The following is a 17,622-nucleotide window of genomic DNA, read 5'->3' on the forward strand; positions in this document are numbered from 1 at the left end:
GTTTCGGCTGCGATGCTGCAGCCGTGGTCACAAGCAGACAGATTGAAATGGAACGCGAAAGTTTAAAATCTTATATGAACTAGGGTAGCCACAATACTTAATTTTCCGGAAGCCTTTGTTGTTATATTTTCTGGACGAAAAATCTCTATTTTAACCAAAAAGATGTCAACCCTAGTGTTTACCGCAGTGTTGTACCACAAGTCCTGTAAACAAATGGCTAAATAATAATCAGCATGTCAACAAGTATTTGCATTTATTATTCCTCTCTGAAATGCTTCGTATTATTCAACGCAGCACTAATTATACTGACTGATTGTTCCATAAATAAATTAGAGAGTGCGATTAGACCGGCCTAGTGTTACTACGGTTTAAATGAGACAGAATAATCTATGGAGGATTAACTGTTGTTTGTAAATTAAACCTTGACAGTACGTGTGTACCAATATGCAACATGTTAGGCAATCTTTCCCTGATGGGAGAAAACAATTCCCTTTTTTTTTTTCACTTATTACCTACCTACGTCATGTTTTTTGACCAGTAAATCCTTTAGATCCCTTAATTTGAAGGTCTTGACCTCACATTTGGTTGTTTTTGATGGCATAGTCCCAGAACACACGGTGAAACGCAATTGCAACGAAACTGCAACTTCTAGTTACTTTTGAGTTGCATCTAAGTTTCTGCCGTTGAGAGACCACACATGACGCGACCATTTCAAACCGGTTTCAAACTGGTCGCGTCATGTGTGGTCTCTCAATGGAATCTATGGCAGAAACTTAGATGCAACTCAAAAGTAACTAGAAGTTGCAGTTTCGTTGCAATTGCGTTTCACCGTGTGTTCTAGGCCATAGTCTTCAAATAGACAGTTTCAATATTCTATAAAAACGCCATTCAATTTTGATGTATAAACACAAACAACACGTGTCACATATAGGGAACAGGAAGCCGGAACTTTCACTTTATTTGTTTGTCCCATAACAAAACAAACAATTTTCTCCATCAAAATGTATAAACAAGTCACAAACAATTCGTTTCCGCCTCCAATTCACACAATGTGTCATTATAAATTTAATGTTCACATCAAGATCTTAAAATCGTTGCAATAAAAGCCATTTCGCAACAAAAATGTGTGTTCCAATGTGCGGTCGACTGTACAAAAACATAATTTCAGGATACATTGTTTTTATGACTTGACATTACATTAGGGTGACTAGGGATTAGGGATACTCATAAAGAAAGTTAAATGAACTTTTGTTGTTCCATTTAATTTTGAATTGTTATTATTAAAAGGTAATTAACCTTGCCACTGCTTTTGGGACAAAAACTTTATTATTTCTGGGCTAGTGCCGAGAAGAAGTAACAATAGGTTATTTTGATATTTTCTTTTGAAAATCTTTTACATTTACAAAAGACCATTTTCTTTGATGACTAGAATTCATTCAATGCCCACTTCAAAGACTACGCCAAATAATTCTTCTGATTTTTATTATTTTGTGATCTTTTAGATTTAAAGTACCTACTTTGTTCAGAATACAATAATTAATAACTTCACGCCACAGTAAAATCGTTCTATTGTTATTGAATAAGTGTGTTTATTTTAACAATGCCCACACGTGGTGGTCCTTGTATCTTTGACGACCTATTGAAGGTATCCAATTGGCAATAATAGAGACACTCTGAATTCGATCTTTATGACGGTTACCCACATATTGGGCCCAGAGCGAGGGCTTTAGGCTCAGAGCTCACGGTATACTCGTAGTACACCCAGAATCCAGATAGATATAAAAGACTTGAAATTCGACTATGTGAAAAAATAAATTGCTAAATTAATTAATTACCTTTTTTGTTATAGCTAAGTAAATCAAAACTAAATGGTTTAGTTAGAGATAACATGGTAGGTATAGTCAAATCAAATAGTCTTAAACATTTTTAGTGTAATTAATTAACCATAGTAAAAACTTACGTCATGTTTATACCGTGACGTTATTTTGTAGATTATCTCAATTTAATTTTGTTTTGATCATTCGTTACTTTGCCTATTTCTTAATCTCGCAATTTTCAATCAAACTCGGTTTATATAAATCTTAAAAAAAAATCTGCCCGATACTATTTCGAATCCAATTTTGTCTATCGCCAATGCTCATTAAGCGGGCCACTCATTAATTACACTGCCCACACGAATGTGTGCGCGGCCCTAATAGTGAATTTGTTTTTAGGGGACTCAGCTTCTTCACCAAAATCAATTTCGGCGAATGTAGATACTCGAGTTTTGTTTGCGTTATACTTATTATTAGTTTAGTCGGCCGTTTGGTGTAGTGGTTCAGAACGGACTACTATGCCGAGAGGTCCCGGGTTCTATTCCCGGCCGGGCAGAAATTGAAATGATGAATTTTAATTTCTGTGACGGGTCTGGGTGTTACTATGTATAATATGTATGTATTTAAAAAAAAAAAAAAAAAGTATATAAGTAGTGTATCCGTCAAGCTAGCACCCATAACACAAGCATTAAGTTGCTTACTTTGGGGCTAGCTGGCGCTGTGTGAAATTGTCCAAAGATTTATTTATTTATTTTATTTATTTATTTATTCGGGTCCGTTGTTCGAATCAGGGTTGTCGTTGATGTTCGCTGTTATCCCAATTATATTATTGGACATTATACCAAACAAAACTCATGATAAGTTAGATGTTACAACAAGCTAGTATGCAAATTGAAAAAATGAAAGGATACTCAAAACTATGCTTCAGTGCTTCAAAGAGCTCGTAAAGCACTCGAGACTTTACAATTGAAAGAAATTACACCTACAAGAATAATAAAGGAACGAGACAATCGAGAATTCTTGCTCTACCAAAATTGTTTTATCGAAGTAACTATTACATTTCATAAAATCCCTTCCCAACATCCCTAGCCTGGATAAGTTAGGTGCTCGTGTGTTTAGGATTTGCCTACAGCGAGATCCTTCAAACAATTTACTTACCAATTTTATTGTTTAGAATGTAATATTCGTGTTACTGTCTGTATGTTATTTACTTTTTGTTTAAACAGTCAATTGAATTATCATTGGAGTATCCTTGTAATTAACATAGTTATTTAGGGCAATAGTTAGGTATATATTGCCTCCATATGGATACTACTGCTACATATTCTAATCAATCACTTAATAATGTGACTAATAGAAGCTAATTCATTAATGAAACTTGGAGGGAACTACTATCCCCGTTTCCTGCTGGACTGTGATGAACCCACTTCCGACACACGCTTGCCTTTAGCTATTGGGCTTGTATTTTTGATTGTACACAAATAACGAGGTCGACCAAAAGCACAATGACAAATAGAAGAATCATAAACATCTGGGCTCCCAGTCCCATAATATTTGCGTAGCCCGTCTGACTACGCATAAGTTGCCGTATTTTTTTGTTCCAGACAGAAACTACTCGACAAAACACATCACAGTGTGACAATTTGAGCAAACTAGCTACTTCTGAAAACTACTATTACCACAGAATAATAATAAGTACTACGTGCAGAAGTTTTACTTGGCGAAGGTCTTTAAAAAAATGTATGCTCAATGTCATTAACAATATGGTGTAATTTAGCCTGTCTCAAGAGTCAAGCACCATTTTGTTGACAAACGTCAGTGATCGGCACTGCGCCGAAGCTATAGATGACCCACGCTGAACTGTCCCACCAAACTCAATGACAGGGGGGCGCTACCATCGTTCAACTATATGGTTTCCAACATGGCAAAAATCGGAACCAGCGATCCGGTATTGACGGTGGCGCCCCACTGTCAATGTCATCGATAGGACAGTCCAGTATTTTGGAACTATATAGGGCCGACTTCGGTAAAATGATGTGACGTGAGGTGCCAAACTGCGGAAAATGGCGGAGGAAATACATGATTTAGCCATGATTTAGCATGAATTATCATGAATAATATTAACTACTTATTTACCTCTCAGTGTCCTGAGGCAACTTAAAAAAGTACATTATGTGTTTTTATTATTATTTAGACAGTTAAATACTGCACAGTATTTAGTACACCATTTTCTTTATTTTCTTCCATCATACACAAGAATACGCGTGCGTGAGTCAATGTTCGCTCGTATGTGAGGCCTTGTCGAATAGTATCCTGTAGGTGGGCCATCGTGCGTGTTTTGTTTTCGATGTAAACTCGCGGAGATGAACAGGCCTGCTATTACTATTTTGGCCACAAGTGTGGACTACAAGTAGGTGTTCGGCAAAGTTAGATAAAATCGTAATAGCTAGTTAGGCGTACTTAGAAAATCCAGAAATTAATGAATTAATGAATGATGAAAACATAGCTACATGAAAAAATTGCCCACAAAAATCTGTCAAACTCCATACAGCATGGTTATTGTTTCCAGGGTATTATTTCCAGGAAATAAACAATTAGGTAGTGAGCTACGTTCGTTCTACATTAATATAGGTAATTGTGTCTTAACATTTTTAATTCTATTGGTCTCAAGTGAAAATATATCACATAACACAATTTTTGCCTTATACCTATTAAGTTCAGTCATTTGGTACAAAATAATGGGGCTACCTGGAAATCATTATAGGGAAAGATAATATTAAAAACAAAATCTTCTATTACGCGCAGTCTCCAAAATGGCAGCGCGGCAACGATTAGGAGGTCACTAAGTTTAAATTCGGATAGAGCACATCGAAATCTATATGAATACCAAATTTCAAAACTACCGGAAAACTTTCCAGGCAAAACTACCAAATGACTAGACTATATCGTTGAAAATTAGTTTTTATGGCAATTTTTTCACTTATCATCACTGAACATAGGTCTCCTTCAATGATTTCCATAATGACCGGTTGTAAACGCGCTGCATCCAGTGATTTTCTGTTACCTTTATAAGGTCGTCAATCATGAACATAGTAAAAGTGAGTATAATAATGAAGAACAGATCTATCTTATTTAGGCTGTAGATAGACTTACCCTTTACCCTCTTTAAACTCCCTTTAGCATTAAAATATGTGAACCTCCCTCGCATTTCAATGAGTTTGGTAGGTTAGTTATAGTTTAACGCTAGAACAAGAATCTCTCCAAACGCTCTACAGCAGCAAAATTCAAGTCTCTCCCGCACATTATTGAAAGAGATGGATTGCCAGTCCAAAGATAGAAGGTAAGAAAATCCTATCCTTACCTAAGTTTTAGCATTGGCTACAGTTGATAGAGAAAAATCTACATCTACCTATAATCCCAAAAACAATTTAAATTACTCCAAAATTAATAAGATGAAGAAAATATTATTATTTTACTATTTACTTTTTTTCCAGCAACTGATAAATTAATTTTAATCATTTGTTTTTGGCAGTTAAAGGCATATTAAAACTTCTAAAATTACTTTAATAAAGTAGTTACCACAATAACTAAATTAATTCTGAAAGTTCTAACTCAAGTAGGTAATCGTAGGAATCTCAATTTAGCGTCCAACGGCTCTTGCTGGTCTGGCGTACTAATTAGCAGAATAAATTAGATGTCAACTGAAAAAAAGTATTGAAAACCGTCCAAGTGCTGGAATTGGAAAGCTTCCTAATTGCCACAAAACCTTTGCAGGGTTCGGTCAGCAATAAATTAACGATCTCCAAACATCAGTCATCGGGCAGCTGCTGCCGCTATGCGAACCAACTGTGCCGATATTAAAAGCAAATAATTCTTCCAAATGGCCATACCGCCAAATAATGTAGGAGTCATTTCCGATTCGGGGTCACAGACTAATTGCCCCAATAAAGTATAGCCATTAATAGGGACGTCGTTATGACGGGAATATGGCCTCTACGTCAAAGGGATAGCAAACGTTTAGATCTGCTACGGCTACGTGGCGCAGGTACGTACGAGTAGTCCGGGAGCCGGGGAATAAAGTTTTGGTTCTGACTTTAAAATATTTTTTATGATTTCTTTCGCCTTCATATCGAGTAATGTGAATAATTATGAACATGAATCGCTTAATGATTATGCTAAACTTAATAAGCAGTTTGACTGAGTAAGTAAGTAAACTGTTGTAGGTACTACTTAGGTACTTACATTTCTCAATATAATTAATGAGTAAAGACTGATCTAGTTCAAAAGTTCTAAAATCATTGCGACTGAATTGGATCTGTTAAACTTCTGCTACCTACTTAATTTGCATATAATTTTCTGACACAACCATAAAGCGGCAACGTTCCCACTTCTCATACCCTTATGATGTTTGCTCAGTTAAGAGCTAAGTTCACGCACTATACAGCCCTTACGGTTATCTCAGAAAGGACAAGGTATGAGCTGACTCACGAATCAGGGTTCCCAACTTGAATAGAAGCTATATAGCTCGTAAATCCAGTAGATAATGCACTTTCAGACGCCGTTATCAGGCTGGCATTGCGCGTTGCATATCAATGAGCGGTACGTACGAATTGTGAAGCAAATTTGATTACATTCACCATTACACAATACAGAATCAGATTTAACACAATTTGGCATTTGTGCACTGTTTTGATTTGAATACAAACTTTTAACGACTTTTCAGTAAAGTACATTCAGTAGTTTGATTTATCTAAAATTCCAATGGAACCCAAAATGAAGCCAAAAATGTTACGAAAAATTACCATAGCAAAACAAATGGCCATGTAGACGTATTCTAAGAGCGCTGTCACATTAGAGCGTTAGTAACGCGACAGCAGCGTGGCATCGGGGCGTTTTAATAACATGAAATTTTCGGCAGCGCGTCTGTCGCGCGTTTGTCGCGCTGCTAAATCGCCTAAATGTGAAAGCGCTCTAAAGCATCAAAACTTTTTCAATCACCACATTTGTCAACCAATTTATTTACGAAAACAATGAAAATAATAACTTTATCATGTGTGCACATATTCAAAGACCTTTTTGTCGTTGGATCTACCGCATATCAATACATGGCAACCCCTAGTTTGTTTTATGGGCGCCGGAAATTAAGTCCCAACTCAAACAATCTTGTTACGATGAAAACGGCAAACGTTTCAGGCGAATTTGAGCACAATGCGTAGAAAATATACTTCCAAAAAGGTTGTTAGCTGCTTGAATCAATATTCTCCCGACTCATAAATCTTTGGGACTATTAAAGTAGGATTTTACTGGGTTTCGATATTGTAGTTTATATTTCATTCGATGGGTCTATTACATTAGCCACTAGTCTTGCTAGGAATGCCATCACTTGGATATTTACAGCCACTTGCTACAAGGACTTACAAATGTATCGCGCAAATCGAGTAGGTATATTGACATACTTGTAGTTAGGTAGTACTTATTAGGCCAGTAGAATTAGATTTTAAATCGGAAATAATTCCTACAAAAGATTTTATTGCTTTAATGGCTTCATTGGTTGCCCATTAAGACTCTCCTAGGTTTTCGACTTCGACGGAGTTGTGCTTAAGTGGTGTGGGCCTCCGAAAGGGGCGCTTTTTAGGTTTTCCGGTTATACCGCGTAAAGGACTTACCCTATCGAAAAGTGGTCTTCCTGACGGTTGAAGGGAATTTAATTCTGCATTAAATAAGACCAAATTCATATGTTTTGGACAAACCGTTCTCGTACAAATGTTCGGCAAAGTAGAAAATATGTGTATAATTAATGACCCTCTCTACGTCCAATAGCTCGTCACCCGTAGGCTCCAAAGCCTTGTAAAGGGTCGCCTTAACCAGCGTATCCCTGTCAAGGCTCACGAGTTGGATTCGCTTATCCTTGTTCGTTCCAGCCGTTCCTTAACTGCTGTTGCTGCACCTCTTCCTGGCACTCTCCTGAACGACTCTGTGTTACCTAATGTGGCTGCCCGTCTTCCTTGTACCCTCCTGTACGATTGCATTGCTTAGCCATATGCCTGGTCCAAGGTTCGACGCCACAAAATCAACTTCGTACGCGTGAAAATAGTTTAAATACTATTTTCCGTACTTGCAACATTTTTCTTTACTGCTTCGCTTCTATTAGTCGTAGAGTGATTGTATATATCCTATAGCCTTCCTCAATTTATGAGCTATTCAACACAAAAATAATTATTTCAATCAAACTAGTAATTCTTGAGATTAGCGCGTTCAAACAAACAAACAAAAAACTCTTCAGCGTTTTAATATGAACTTGTTGTTGTTGATTTTTGGCGTCGAACCTTAGACCAGGCATACGGCTAGGCAACTTAGTCGTGCAGGAGGATACAAGGAAGAGGGGCAGCCACAGTAGGTAACACAGACTCGTTCAGGTGAGTGCCAGGAAGAGGTGCAGCAACCGCAGTTAAGGAACGGCTGGGACGAACAAGGATAGGCGCATCAAGCTCGTAAGCCTTGATAGGGTTACACTGGTTGAGGCGCTCCTTTTCAAGCCTTGGAAGCCTGCGGGTAACGAGCTATTGGACGTGGAGAGGGTCATTAATTATACACATATTTTCTACTTTGCCGAACATTTGCACGAGAACGGTTTGTTCAAAACATATACATTTGGTCTTATTTAATGCAGAATTAAATGCCCTTCAACCGCCAGGAAGACCACTTTTAGATAGGGTAAGTCCTTTACGCGGTATAACCGGAAAACCTAAAAAGCGCCCCTTTCGGGGGCCCCCACCACTTAAGCACAACTCCGTCGAAGTCGAAAACCTAGGAGTCTTTATGGGCAACTAATGAAGCCATTAAAGCAATAAAATCTTTACTAGGAATTATTTCCGATTTAATTCATTTTTGTGTTTAATTCTACTTAGTCCAGTCATTATAGTAAGTTCACCTCGGAATTCGAGATACCCAGCTGTAAGTCTGTAAATACGTGTATATTGACACCCTAAAAGTTGTCTCAAAACCTACATATGGTAGGGTGTAAGCAACTATTAAATTTCAAGGTCAACGGTCACAAAAATCGGTATTTTGCGCGTTTTTTAGAAATATCTCATTTCCTATGGGTTTTTTGCTATTTGTATTTATTATCAATATTGTAGAATACTAAATTCTCTACAAATTTTGCTTCAAAAATTTTTTTACACGGTGAACCGTTTTCGAGATAGAGGGCGGAGAGCGCGCGGTCACTGCATCCCTTCAGGTCAACTTAAGCGCTAATTCCCGTGGGAATTTCAGGAATTCCTTGTTGTAAATAAGCTTTAAGTTTACTAAGGTACCTACATGCCAAATTTCAAGCGTCTAACTTCCGTTAAGCGTTTAGATTTTTCATACAAAAGGATTTTCCCGCTAATTCCTGTTCCCGTGGGAATTCCTAAGTATACTATAACCTGCCCAGGTGTATGAAGAATAATTGTACCAAGTTTCGTTAAAATCCGTCGATTAGTTTTTGTTTCTATAAGGAACATACAGACGGACAGACAGACAGACAAAAATTTTACTGATTGCATTTTTGGCATCAGTATCGATTACTAATCACCCCCTGATAGTTATTCGCTGGGTGCGAAGTACTAGGTGGGGGTAACATAATCTATCGCAGCGCTCATGGTGGTCAAAAGTAGAAATAATGTAAGCTCCGTCATCAGATGTATCTGTCAATGGCAAAGCGATTCTTCATAATACATTTTAATATCATTAATTAATCGCATGAAAAGGGTCCTACTGGGAACTTAAATAAAAGAGTGGACTATATTTCGATAGGGCTGTTTTAATAGCCGTTTACAATTTGGAAATAACTAGACTATACAACGTGGTAGTACAAAAATGAGTCACAGTAGTTGTTGTGCACAGATGTTTGCCTAATGATGAGAGCGTGAATTATTGAACTCTGCCCTTGTTTTTTTCTTAATTCTTCTACATCTCGGACTTGTCCAGCCCAATACCAACAACTTTCCTTTAAATACGGTTTGTGGTTGGAATTTGATATTGTAACACTCACAAACCCGGTCTTCAAAACAATACTCATTTCGATCTGAAAACGATATTTAATTTATTACTAGCGATACAGGAACATTTAAATATATTTACTGTTAAATAATGAAACCGTTAAAGTAGCTTTTTCTTTTCGTTTTACTGTAAAACTACAACTATAAATGAAGTAAACAAACCCTGACACAATCAAAATTAAACACACTTTTTGGACTTACCACATTTGATTTGAATGACCAAAATGATTTCAAAACCTTTTTTCCACCCAAATCGTGGTATCACAACAATTTATTAGTTGAAAATATTTGTTATTTTTTCATTTCGATATTTTTTCACAAATATACGACCTAAATGTCAATGTGACAGAGCCCACAAAGTTGTGGACGCTAGTTGGCGCTGTAATCGTGCACAGAGCCAATTTTGAAAATATATTTCATGTATAGAATTGACCTCTACAGATTTATTATAAGTACTAGCGGCCGCCCTCTATCTCGAAAACGGTTCACCGTATAAAAATTTTTATTGAACAAAATTTGTAGAGAATTTAGTATTCTACAATATTGATAATAAATACAAATAGCAAAAAACCCATAGGAAATGAGATATTTCCAAAAAAAGCGCAAAAAACCGGTTTTTGTGACCTTTGACCTTAAAATTTAATAGTTGCTTACACCCTACCATATGTAGGTTTAGAGACAACTTTTAGGGTGTCAATATACAAGTATTTACAGACTTACAGCTGGGTATCTCGAATTCCGAGATTCTTACCTAATTTAAGCTTAAATGACTGGACTAACTGGCCTATATGCAGATCAGACATTATTTACTAGGTATACAGCTAGCTACGGGTCCCGTACGTAGTGGCAAGGACGATTTAGCGAAGTACGTTTTAGCAAAAAATATTAATGGTGGTACGTTGGAGCGAAAGGCTACTGAAGCGAACACATGCGGTCGAAAAAGTAATTTGACTTCTGTACCTTTGATGACCTAGAAAAGCTTAATTTTGATTTATATTAAAAGTTTATTATATTTACATTTTTAATGATAAAAAAAAAACAAAATTTATTTAGACTCTGTTAATAAGTATGTACTTATGTGAAATAACATGTATTTTCATGAAATTAAATTGTTACTAAATGTCATTGATCAACAAATCAACTTTTAATAAAATAAATAAAAAAGAACCCTAAAAAACGTAACTGCGTAAAAATGAACAAAAAATACTTATACTTTTTCAATAATTGCTATATAGTCCAGTCAATGAATGCTTTAACGACGGTGTAGAGAGAAATCCCTGGAACACAATTTCTGACCTCGGGACTTTATTTAGACTAGTTAGGAGGTGAACATAGCAAAAGTCCCCGCCCTTAGCCCTTGAGCCGGCGGGATGAGGGGGGTTTAAAGGTACCACTTTTCGGTTTTTCGCTTAATCCTCGGAAACTATGCGTCCTAGTGACATGGCTACTATGAACCAAAAAAAGCTTATTTAATTTGCTACAGGTGAGACAATCAAGTTTTTCTATATCTTGTATAGTTTTCGCGGCATCTGCTCTAGAAGGTCTGTAATATTGGAAATTTTAATTTTGTCTTACATGTTCCCATCAGGAGAAAATCGACTAAATCAACATTGAGCAAACATTAAAGACATGCGGGAGCATGTTAAGCCTAGTTCCAGGGAGGGGACTGCATCGTGCGTATATTTAGACGAACTAATGAGGATCAGTACTGTTGTAGAAAATTCAATAAAACTAGTATCTACGTTAATCTTTAAGACATAAGAAAGATATGTCTTTTTGAATTATCCAAATCGGACCATTACTTACGAAGATATTAAGTAATAAACATAGGCCGTTTTTGCCGCTTAAAGTCAACGTACGCAGGACCGCGTGACGTCACTATATCCGAATCGAGCGCAGCCGGCGTACTATTGGGATGGAAAATATTTTTTTCCAGCTAAACTATCAGTTTTAGAAAAAAACTTTTAATAACATTTATTCATCAAAATAAAGTAACCTATCGACCAGTAATTTTTAAAAATAAAAATTGTGAAAAATAAGTATCAAGTCATACCCAGTTTCTGGCATGGGGGGGGGGGGGTGTCATACCCAGCTTCTGGCCGAAGGGGAGTCATATCCAGCTTATGCTTATGGCCTGGGGGGAGGGGCAAGCCTTACCCAGCTTCTGGCCTGGGGGGGAGGGGGAGGGGTCAAGTCATACCCAGTTTCGGGCCTGGGGGGGGGGGGGTAAATCATACCCAACTTCTGGCCGAGGGGGAAGTCATGCCCAGCTTATGACCTGGGGAGAGGAGGGGGGCGGGGGAGTCATACCCAGCTTCTAGGCTAAGATTAAATAGATTTCCAGGAGGGAGCAGCTGTCCTTTCCTGCAGCAGCTGGCCCGCCCATGGGAACGGCGAATAGATAGGTAGGTACGTAGGTTTAACTCAGAAAAACTAAATAACAGGTAGGTATTGCGTGTACATCAAAATGATCTTCATAGCAATGTCTTGTTGCCTAGGCAGAGTGTATCTGCCTCAGCTATATCTTATTGTTAGAAGTAAATAAATTAATACTTATACATTTTTATATTTTACTTGGAAGAAGATATGACTCTAACAACACTTATGAACACTTTATTTGAATAAATCGCCAATATTTGAATAAAGCGGAGACCCCAATCGCGTCTCTGCTTTCCATTGAATCGTATGAAGCGTATGGATTTTTGCGTTATTTTTCACAATTTCTATTTTTAAAAATTACCTATCGATAGCTTACTTTATTCCGATGAATAAAATAAATGTCATTACAAGTTTTACTCTAAAACTGATAGTTTGGCTAGAAAAAAATATTTTCTATCCACGCAGTACGCCGGCAGCGTTCGGATCGGATATAGTGACGTCATCGTCCCCGCGCCGGGCGGTCAGTGAACTTTTTTAGTAATTTGGCCATAACTTCGTCAATTTTTGTCGTAGAACAAAAATGTTTGGACTATGTATTAAGGATTTCTTAGCCCTATAAATCTGCATTCACAGCTAAAAATCGAAATGATCCTCATTGAAGCCACTTTTGACTCCTCATCACTCAAAAAGCACTGTGCATTAACACTTCAAATTAGGCTCATGTGTTGAGACTTGCAAGATAAAGATCAGCTTCCATAAATATACCTCAAACGGTTATTTAGGTATTGACGTTCAAAAATCGACATTTCGAACACTAAAATCTATCTATCAGTATCACCTGTGAAATGTTAAAATTTACTGGTTTTTTATTTGGTACTTTGTATTTACAGAACTGCCTATCTGGATGCCAAATTTGAACCTTCAAGGTCATCTGGAAGTGGTTAGAATTTAGTCTTATAGGTCAGCCATGTAGATTTTTAGACGTCAATACCTAAAGAACCGTTTGAGGTATATTTATTAAATTTGAAGCTGATGTTTATCTTGCAAGTCTCAACACATGAGCCAAATTTGAAGTGTTAATGCACAGTACTTTTTGAGTGATGAGGAGTCAAAAGTGGATCCAATTGGTTCGTCTAAATATACGCACGGTGCAGTCCCCTCCCTGGAACTAGGCTTAACATGCTCCTGCATATGTAGAATATTAGCTCAATGTTGATTTAGTCGATTTTCTCCTAACGGAAACATGTAAGACAAAAATAAAATTTCCAATATTATAGACCTTCTAGAGCAGATGCCGCGAAAACTATACAAGATATAGAAAAACTTGACTATCTCACCTGTAGCAAATTGAATAAGCTTTTTTTGGTTCTTAGCAGTCATTTTACTAGGACGCATAGTTTCCGAGGATTAAGCTAAAAACCGAAAAGTGGTACCTTTAATTAAACCCCCCTCTTCCCGCCGGCTCAAGGGCTAAGGGCGGGGACTTTTGCTATGTTCACCTCCTAACTAGTCTAAATAAAGTCCCGAAGTCAAAAATTGTGTTCCACGGATTTCCATCTATAATGCTTTATTGACTGGACTAATAAATATCTATTGATTGTGTAACACAGCGAAATTAGTTTACTTTAGATCAAACTTCTCTACTATCAAACCCGATTGTGATACATCTGTATTGAAAAATGGTGGCACAATGAAGTTTGTTTTCAACATATTTTTGAATGTATATCTCATTTTTAGGGTTCCGTACCTCAAAAAAGAAAACACGGAACCCTTATAGGATAATACCTTGTTTCGAATACCGATAATACTTAATTCCTAGATTCGCAATTAAAACTTTTTGCCGCCCTGCTGTTTAGTTGAGCTACTTTCACCACTACAACTAATACAACGAATAAGCACCTACCAAATTCTTAGGAAGCCTTTACCTTAGTTTAGGGAGTTTTTCAAGCAGAGTCCTGAGGTGATCTGTTAGAGGCAAACCCAATTCCGGGTACGTATCAAACGTTGGCCACACACACAGGTAAGCTTTGCCTCTGTGTAAGTATGTATCGTGATACAAGTAAGTAGTCATTAAGGCTGAGTTGCAACACCAAGCTTAGACCGTAACTATAACGGTAACCGGTGATTTTTGTATGGAGTTTGACTGATTTTTGACGTTTGTTACAGTCAAAGTAAGATGGTGCAACCCAGTCTAAGTCTGAACTATGAACATGCAGGATGATTCTTCCATAAATAAATTAAAAAACCTTTCCATACAAATTGTCATCGGCAATCGGTTTCTGAAAATCAATATACATCCTAGCGCTGACTTTGACTAAGGCTGAGTTGCACAATCTTATTTTAACCGTGACTATAACCATAACCTGTATTTTTTGTATGGATTTTGACAGGTTTTTGACGTTGAATAAAAATATTTTAGTCGATTTTGGAGGCTGTGGCTGGGACCTTATAGCTTAGAATAAAAATGTTTTTTTTTTTGGAAACCCAATTATTTCGATACTTTATTGCCTTAGCGCCGGATGTGATAGGTTATCAAGTGTGCGTCGGATTTGCATAAGGGTTCTGGATCTTGTACATTTTGTAAAACTACTAGCTATATTCAAAAATACATCGTTATTTAAAAAAAACGTGAAGAAATCACTTTTCTTATATGAGAATTATTTTTGACTTTTTGTTATTTGTTTATTACCAGCTAACGGTTCAAAATACACAGTTCTGTGATAGACGGACGAACAGCGGCACCGGAGTAAAAAATCCGAAAGAACTTTAGATACGGAACCCTACAAAAGAATCAACTTATGGTTCAATAATTATTTATCTTTTTACCTGAGCCCCGACATCTTATTAACTCACTTAAATCCTACTTACTTATTCGAGGGGGAATCTTTTTAATCCAGTAGGTGGGACATGTAAAAAATAAGATCATAACAAGATTGAAATTCTACGAGGGATACGTGACTTTCTGGAATTTAATTTTAACGCCTAGTTTCCACTGAGGACATTAAATGTGAGACTAGTTCTGTTGTATATGAATCTTTACTAGGTTTTTAATTTAATTGTGAATATTGTAGGCATTTCTTTTGAATATAATAGCTATTAAAACATTTTTAGAGTGCTGAGAGAGTTGAGAATTATATGGCCCGACAAGCGATTCTCAATAGAACACTGCTGGATGTAGGCTAAGTCAAGGAGTAGGTACTAAAAAGTGCCATATTGTCCGTAATTCATCGGTCCATTGAACGTGGACGTCCTAAATAATTACATTTGCTGCTGGTTTCCACTCTCCTACCTGGTCTGCGGTGTAGACTATCAGGTTTTTTTTACCTCTTCAATGAGTCCTCTCCAAAATAGTGCATTGGAAGTCAGTGCGACGAATATTCGACACAACGTCCCAAACGCTGCCATAATCGAATTATCTTGCACCGAAAAAACCGTGCATTTTAATATTCCTACATGGCTGGGCGCTGGTGGCTTGGCTCAGAGACAGAAGCATTTTGGATGACAATAATCTTATGCAACGCTCTGTTAGGGTCCTAACGAATATTAGTACAAATGAAATAGCGGACTGTATAAAAATAGGTTGCTGTATTCTCGCCAGCCTAATTTACATGAAATTATCAGAGTACGCGGTAGGTATTCGTGCGACGCGACGGTGGTGTCCAAAGGCGAGTGTCTCAGCCGAGCGCAGCCGATGATGACGCTGGTCGGCCCGAGGTGACGTTAGTCATCGTACGCCGCCGCCCGCACGTCTCCTCCCGCGCGTTGTTAGCTTCCCAACAGCTCGCAAATCCTTATCTGATTATTTTTTCTTTCTTCTGATAGTCCAAAGAAATAAACATCTTTTTACAATACCAATAGTATAGGACACGTATTTTTAATGTCAGTGCCTTATAAGCTGCAGCGCCACTTGCAAATCCTTGTTTAAAGATGAGCCAAAGAACGCGAACAGCACAAAGTCAATAGGTAGGTACAAGAGTTAAGTAACATTTGGAAACGCATACGTGTCACCCAATCTTAATCCCGCCCGCAGGATCGGACGCGAGATTACGGCTAATGGTGACCGCAGTTACTCGTACTTATCTTTACTTCCTGCAATTTCAGGCCTAATTACAATGATGGATGAACCACCTGGCAGACGATGATTGATGGAAAGAGGTGCCGCACCTCCGGATTTCAATTTCGTCGTGACCTGATGCCGTCGTGAAAAAGAACAATGCAGGTTTTATTCCCGACGGGTCTTATTAGAAAAATTGCTCCAAATAAAAACGCGTCGGAGTATACTGATGACTGCTGTTTAGTCTGATACTTCCTATAAAAATACGTTTTTTCTAAAACATCCTTCACTGAAAATTGTGATCGAAGAAGATTTTATTCTGTGACCGTGGTTTCGATCGCAATAGTAATAAACTGTATGGTCTAGATTAAACGTAGATGGTAGACTATACATAGAAATACCATAGACATTGGTACTAAATCGTATTCTTAATGGAAAGATTTTTTTTGTTTTGTCTTTTTAATTTTAACCATTAGTAAACACGTTTGTCTACCTACCAGTTTTTTACTAATTAAAACAGTTTGGTGTTCGTTTATACAGTTTCTTAATTAAAATTAATTCATTGAAAACACGCAACTTGACACACAAAGATGATCATAATCACTCCCTCGGGAGGGCCTGTGATTACGTGGTTAATGCGGACGCCCTTATCTCACTCAGCCTGAGTCTGCGAGGGCTAATCATAGATACTGTTCCATTAGGCTCGAAGTGCGAGAATGCTTTGTAACTCAGTGTTAGATGTTAAAATTATTGGACAAACTTTTGGACCTAAATGTAACCTAAAAGAGTGATACCTAGTGTCCAAAAATTGAAACATCAAGTGGTAAAAATGGGAACTAACAATCCAGTATTAATAGTAGCGCCCTCCTGACAATAGCTGGAACGGTTCAATGTTGGACATCTTTAGAAGAGTTTATATGTCATGGTAAAGATGTAAGGTCGAAGGAAGCGTCCTGACAACTTTTTGCTGCAAGGTTTTAGTTCTTTTAGACTTTAAAACTTATAACAAGAATAACATGCATACTTACCTTTATTTTTATTTATCATCGTCTAAAGCTGATTTAATCTCAAATCTCAAATCATCCTCTATCTTTTATTTTTCTTCAAGATGAAAAGCTCAGACAAAGTAGTAAAGAGGCTTAGCACGATTTCAGATTCTCCAGTAAACACACATAACACCCTCCGTTATACGCTGATGATGACGCTGCTTATCACCCTTTAATTAAATGTAATAAATCAAACAGATGGAGATAGGATTGCGTTCCAAATATCTACGGAATGGTTGTTCAATATTAGGTTAGCGAAACAAGGATAAACCCGCCTTCATTATCTG

This window comes from Ostrinia nubilalis, chromosome Z, assembly GCF_963855985.1.
Source record: "Ostrinia nubilalis chromosome Z, ilOstNubi1.1, whole genome shotgun sequence".
Classification (NCBI taxonomy): domain Eukaryota; kingdom Metazoa; phylum Arthropoda; class Insecta; order Lepidoptera; family Crambidae; genus Ostrinia; species Ostrinia nubilalis.